Source organism: Budorcas taxicolor, chromosome 2 (assembly GCF_023091745.1).
Source record: "Budorcas taxicolor isolate Tak-1 chromosome 2, Takin1.1, whole genome shotgun sequence".
NCBI lineage: Eukaryota > Metazoa > Chordata > Mammalia > Artiodactyla > Bovidae > Budorcas > Budorcas taxicolor.
In genome coordinates, this window is record NC_068911.1 from 177,108,669 (window position 1) to 177,114,657 (window position 5,989).

At 40.4% G+C, this 5,989-nt stretch overlaps 1 non-coding gene across 1 annotated transcript; it reads left to right on the forward strand.

The window, feature by feature from the left end:
* Window positions 1-4,448: 4,448 nt before the first annotated feature.
* LOC128044109 (U6 spliceosomal RNA) lies at window positions 4,449-4,555 on the forward strand. Its single transcript, XR_008199077.1, has one exon. It is a non-coding gene; the product is annotated as a U6 spliceosomal RNA (small nuclear RNA).
* Window positions 4,556-5,989: the final 1,434 nt, after the last annotated feature.

The following is a 5,989-nucleotide window of genomic DNA, read 5'->3' on the forward strand; positions in this document are numbered from 1 at the left end:
TGGGGTTAATGGCAACCTCCTCCAAGAGGGCTTATGCCATTCCCGGGTCTACTTTCATTTATTAGAATGGATAAAAGTCCAAAAGTATGACAATGCTCTATTGGCAAGGCTGTGTGGGGAATCAGCCCTCTCATGGATGGCTGGTGGGAGAGTGAAATGCCCACGGAGATTAAATTGCCAATATCTATCAAAATTAGATATGCAGTTATTCTCTGGTTCAGCAAAGAACTTCTGGAAATATACCTTATGAAGGTACACAAGCACAGTAATTTGTGAGCAACTTTCACCATTTCTACAGTGTTCTTAATTGGGTTGGAAATACCCCCAAGTGTCCATGTAGATAGAAAGAGTTAGATAAACAAGGGTACCACTTCAAATGGAATACAATATACCTGTTTAATGAGGGACATTTCCTCTGTTACAATACAGAAAATCTCCAGCTTATGGTGGCAAGCAAAAAGAGCAGAGTGGGGGAATATAAATGGTGTGCCACATTTATGTAGGAAAGGGTGGGAATATGAATATGTGTTTGCTAATACTGACATAAACATTTAAAGAAAAGACCAGAAGTTAATTTCAATGCTTGCCTGTAAAGAGTAGCTCTGTCAGGGAGGGAAATGTGGTGGTCACAGAGGGGAGAGACCTCTCAATCTATAATTTTTCATATTGTTCTGTTTTTCAGCGGTATGAATGTATTTCCCATTTAAAAATTAGCATCATCAAACATTTCTCTCCCTAAGACAAACACCAATTATTAGAGACAATATAGTCTAATCCAGGGATTGGAAAACAGCCTGGCCAAATATATCTACTGCCTGTTTTTGTGCAGCTTGCAAGCAAAGAATAGTTTTTCCATTTTTAAATGGTTGAAAAAACATCAAAAGAAGAATAACATTTGTGGTACATTAAAATGATATAAAATTTAAATTTTAGTGGAATTAAATAGTCTCCTTTGGTTTCATGTTGTCCAAAATCCATTTCATATGGCTGCTTAAGATGTTACAACAGCATAGTTGAAGAGCTGCAACGGAGAATGTGTGGCCTTCTGCAGGAAAAACATGCCAATCCTTAGTCAAATCTGGTGCTTCCCAAACTATCTTTGGTGAAAGACCAGACCTTTTGGTCTTTGATCTGCTCAGATTACTACTTTCACAAAATAAAACACTTACAAAATATAAACCCAAATGTTCTACTATTTGACTCAATGAATATAAAATTCCTCTGTCAAATTGCCAAGACCAGATAGTTTTACAGGTGAATCCTAACAAACATTTATAGAAGAGTTAGTACTTATCCTTCTTAAACTATTCCAAAAAATTGAAGATGAAAGTATACTTCTAAACACATTCTATGAGACCAGCAACATCATCCTGATATCAAAACCCAACAACGATAACACAGAAAGAGAAAATCACAGGCAAATATCACTGATGAACATAGATGCAAAAATCCTGAACAAAATACTAGCAAGCTGAATTCAATAAAACGTTTAAAAGATTATACACAATGATCAAGTGGAATTTATCACAGGGATGCCAGGATAGTTCAATATTTGAAATTCAGTCGAGGTGATATCCATTTTAACAAATTGAAGAATAACTCATATGATTATCTCAATAGATGCATTGAAACCTATTGACAAAAGTCAGCATTGATTTATGATTAACAAAAAAAACTCTCCACAAAGTGGGCATAGAGGGAACATACATACCTCACCATATTGATGCTTTCGACTGTGAACAGTTGATGCATTTGAACTGTGGTGTTGGAGAAGACTCTTGAGAGTCCCGTGGACTGCAAGGAGAGCTAACCAGTCCATCCTAAAGGAAATCAGTCCTGAATATTCACTGGAAGGACTGATGCTCCCATTCTTTGGTCACCTGAAGCAAAGAAGTGACTCACTAGAAAAGACCCTGATGCTGGGAAAGATTGAAGGCAGGAGGAGAAGGGGACGACAGGGGATGATGAAAGATTGATGCTGAGCTGTGAAAGACGCTGGGATTCTTGGCCTCCAGAGGAGAGGAATTCAATCTGGAGCCAGTGACAAGGCTTGATCACTCAGAGCTTTTGTGTGATAAAGTTTTATTTAAGTATAAAAGAGATAGAGAAAGCTCCTGACGTCTACACCAGAAGGGGGCAGAAAGAGTGCCCCCTGCTAGTCTTTAGCAGGAAGTTATATATCCACTAGCAGACTGCTAATTAGAGAAAGGAAATGTCTCAAAACTCAGAGAGTGGCACCAGGCCCCTCACCTACAACATGCATTTTGAGATAACATTGGCACAAGGTGAGTCATCCCGGGCCATTAAACGATTGACATGAATCTTGAAGAAAGGCAGGTTTCTAAGCAAATACGTGGTGTTATTAACATAGCTTAAGACAATATTTGCAAGAGTAAAACATGCTAGTTTGTTGAGTAAAACATACAGTTCTGAGTCTTAGGTGGAACCAGCTTGAAGAAAGAATCTAAGGTAAATACATAGTTCACTAACATCGCTTGAGAAAAACATTTTCATAAGAAAAACGTATTGGTTAGCTCAAGGTTTGAGGAAAGTTAAGCTCAGGTGGAACCAACTGTCATCACGGCAACACAGACTTTTAAAGGAAACTGCCTTTTAATTTTGTATAGAGAATGGAAAAAAATCTGACACTTGTAGCCTATTTTCTCCATTTGGAGCCCCCCCAGCCTTCCTGCCTGGAGAAGGCAATGGCACCCCACTCCAGTACTCTTGCCTGGAAAATCCCATGGACAGAGGAGCCTGGTGGGCTGCAGTCCATGGGGTCGCTAAGAATTGGACACGACTCCTATTCCAAAGAAAGGCAACGCCGAAGAATGAGCAAACTACCACACAGTTGCACTCATCTCACATGCTAGTAAAGTAATGCTCAAAATTCTCCAAGCCAGGCTTCAGCAATATGTGAACCGTGAACTCCCTGATGTTCAATCTGGTTTTAGAAAAGGCAGAGGAACCAGAGATCAAATTGCCAACATCTGCTGGATCATCAAAAAAGCAAGAGAGTTCCAGAAAAACATCTACTTGTGCTTTATTGACTATGCCAAAGCCTTTGTGTGGATCACAACAAACTGTGGGAAATTCTGAAAGAGAAGGGAATACCAGACCACCTGACCTGCCTCCTGAGAAATCTGTATGCAGGTCAGGAAGCAACAGTTAATACTGGACATGGAACAACAGACTGGTTCCAAATAGGAAAAGGAGTACGTCAAGGCTGTATATTGTCACCCTGCTTATTTAACGTATATGCAGAGTACATCATGAGAAACGCTGGGCTGGAAGAAACACAGGCTGGAATCAAGTTTGCCAGGAGAAATATCAATAACCTCAGATATGCAGATGACACCACCCTTATGGCAGAAAGTGAAGAAGAACTAAAGAGCCTCTTGATGAAAGTGAAAGAGGAGAGTGAAAAAGTTGGCTTAAAGCTCAACATTCAGAAAACAAAGATCATGGCATCCGGTTCCACCACTTCATGGGAAATAGATGGGGAAACAGTGGAAACAGTGTCAGACTTTATTTTGGGGGGCTCCAAAATCACTGCAGATGGTGACTGCAGCCATGAAATTAAAAGATCCTTACTCCTTGGAAGAAAAGTTATGACCAACCTAGACAGCATATTCAAAAGCAGAGTCAATACTTTGCTGACTAAGGTCTGTCTAGTCAAGGCTATGGTTTTTCCAGTGGTCATGTATGGATGTGAGAGTTGGACTGTGAAGAAGGCTGAGTGCCGAAGAATTGATGCTTTTGAACTGTGGTGTTGGAGAAGACTCTTGAGAGTCCCTTGGACTGCAAGGAGATCCAACCAGTCCATTCTGAAGGAGATCAACCCTGGGATTTCTTTGGAAGGAATGATGCTAAAGCTGAAACTCCAGTCCTTTGGCCACCTCATGCGAAGAGTTGACTCATTGGAAAAGACTCTGATGCTGGGAGGGATTGGGGGCAGGAGGAGAAGGGGACAACAGGGGATGAGATGGCTGGATGGCATCACGGACTCGATGGATGTGAGTCTGAGTGAACTCCGGGAGATGGTGATGGACAGGGAGGCCTGGTGTGCTGCGATTCATGGGGTCGCGAAGAGTCGGACACGACTGAGCGACTGAACTGAACTGAACTGAGTGACTTCACTTTCACTTTTCACTTTCATGCACTGGAGAAGGAAATGGCAGTTCACTCCAGTGTTCTTGCCTGGAGAATCCCAGGGACGGGGGAGCCTGGTGGGCTGCTGTCTATGGGGTCGCAGAGAGTCAGACACGACTGAAGCGACTTAGCAACAGCATAGCAAAGCAAGCCTTCCTGCCTGTTACCTTCTCAATGAGATGGTTGGATGGCAACACTGACCCAATGGACATGAGTTTAAGCAAGCTCCAGGAGTTGTTGATGGACAGGGAAGCCTGGTGTACTGCAGTCCATGGGCTCTCAAAAAGTCGAGCATGGTGCTCGCTTCAGCAGCACATATACTAAAATTGGAACGATACAGAGAAGATTAGCATGGCCCCTGTGCAAGGATGACATGCAAATTCGTGAAGCGTTCCATATTTTTGAGTTTGTAGAATCTGAAGGCACAAATTTTTATGCTATAGGAATAAACCATCTTATTTCTCATTGGCAAAAAAAAAAAAAAGTCAAGCATGACTGAGTGACAGAACTTAACTGAACCTCAACATAATAATGGCCAAACCTACAGGGCTTCCCTGGTGTGGCTCAGTGGTAAAGAATCTGCAAGTTCAGTCCCTGGGTTGGGAAGATTCCCCTGGAGAAGGAAATGGCAACTCACTCCAGTATTCTTGTCTGGGAAATCTCATGGACAGAGGAGACTGGCGGGCTACAGTCCATGGGGTCGCAAACAAGTCAGCAGGACTTAGCAACTAAACAACAAGCACAACGGCAAACCTGTAGCTAACATCACACTCAACAGAGAAAAGCTGGAAGTGTTTCCTCTTAGATCAAGAATGAGACAAGGATGCTCACTCTCACTACTTTTGTTCAAAACAGTATTGGAAGTTCTAGCCACAACAATCAGACAAGAAAAAGAAATAAAAGGAATTCAAACTGGAAAGGAAAAAGTAAAATGGTTACTGTTTGCAGGTGGCATGATACTATATGTAGAAAAGATCCCACAAAAAGAAACATCAAAACTAAGAAATGAATTCAGTGATGTTGCAAAATACAAATTAATGTGCAGAAATATGTTGCATTTCTATACACTAGCAATGAACTATCAGAAAGAGAAATTATGAAAACCAATCCCATTTACAATTGCATCAAAAGAATAAAATACTTAGGAACAAAGCTAACCAGTGAGGTAAAAGACCTGTAGTCATAAAGCTATAAGATATTGATGAAAGAAATTGAAGATGACACAAAAAAGGGGAAAATATATGGTGTCCACTGGATTGGAAGAATTAATATTACTAAAATGACCATACTACTCAAGGCAACGCAGAGAATCAATTCAATTCCTATCAGAACACCAATAGAATTTTTTGCAAAACTAGAACAAATAATTTTAAAATTTATGAAAAACACAAAGACTTTGAATGGTCAAAACAATCTTGAGAAGGAAGAACAAAGCTAGAGAAATCAGGTTCACTGATTTCAAAATACACTACAAAGTTACAGAGGGTAAACACTGTATGTTTCCAAAATGTATGATTCATACGTTACAGATTCATATGTCAGTGGAACGAAACAGAGAGCCTAGGAGTAAACTTCCACTTATATGTGCAATTAATCTACAATGGAGATAACAAGAACATATAACGGGGGAGAAGACTCTTCAATAAATGGTGCTGGGAAAACTGGACAGTTGTGTGCAGAATAATCAAACTGGACTACTCTCTGATACCATATACAAAAGTAAACTCAAAATGAATTAAAGACTTAAATGTAAGCCCTGAAACCATACAATTCCTAGAAAGAAACATAGGCAGTGTGCTGTTTGATAGAAGTCTTAGCAACTTTTTTGGATCTGTCT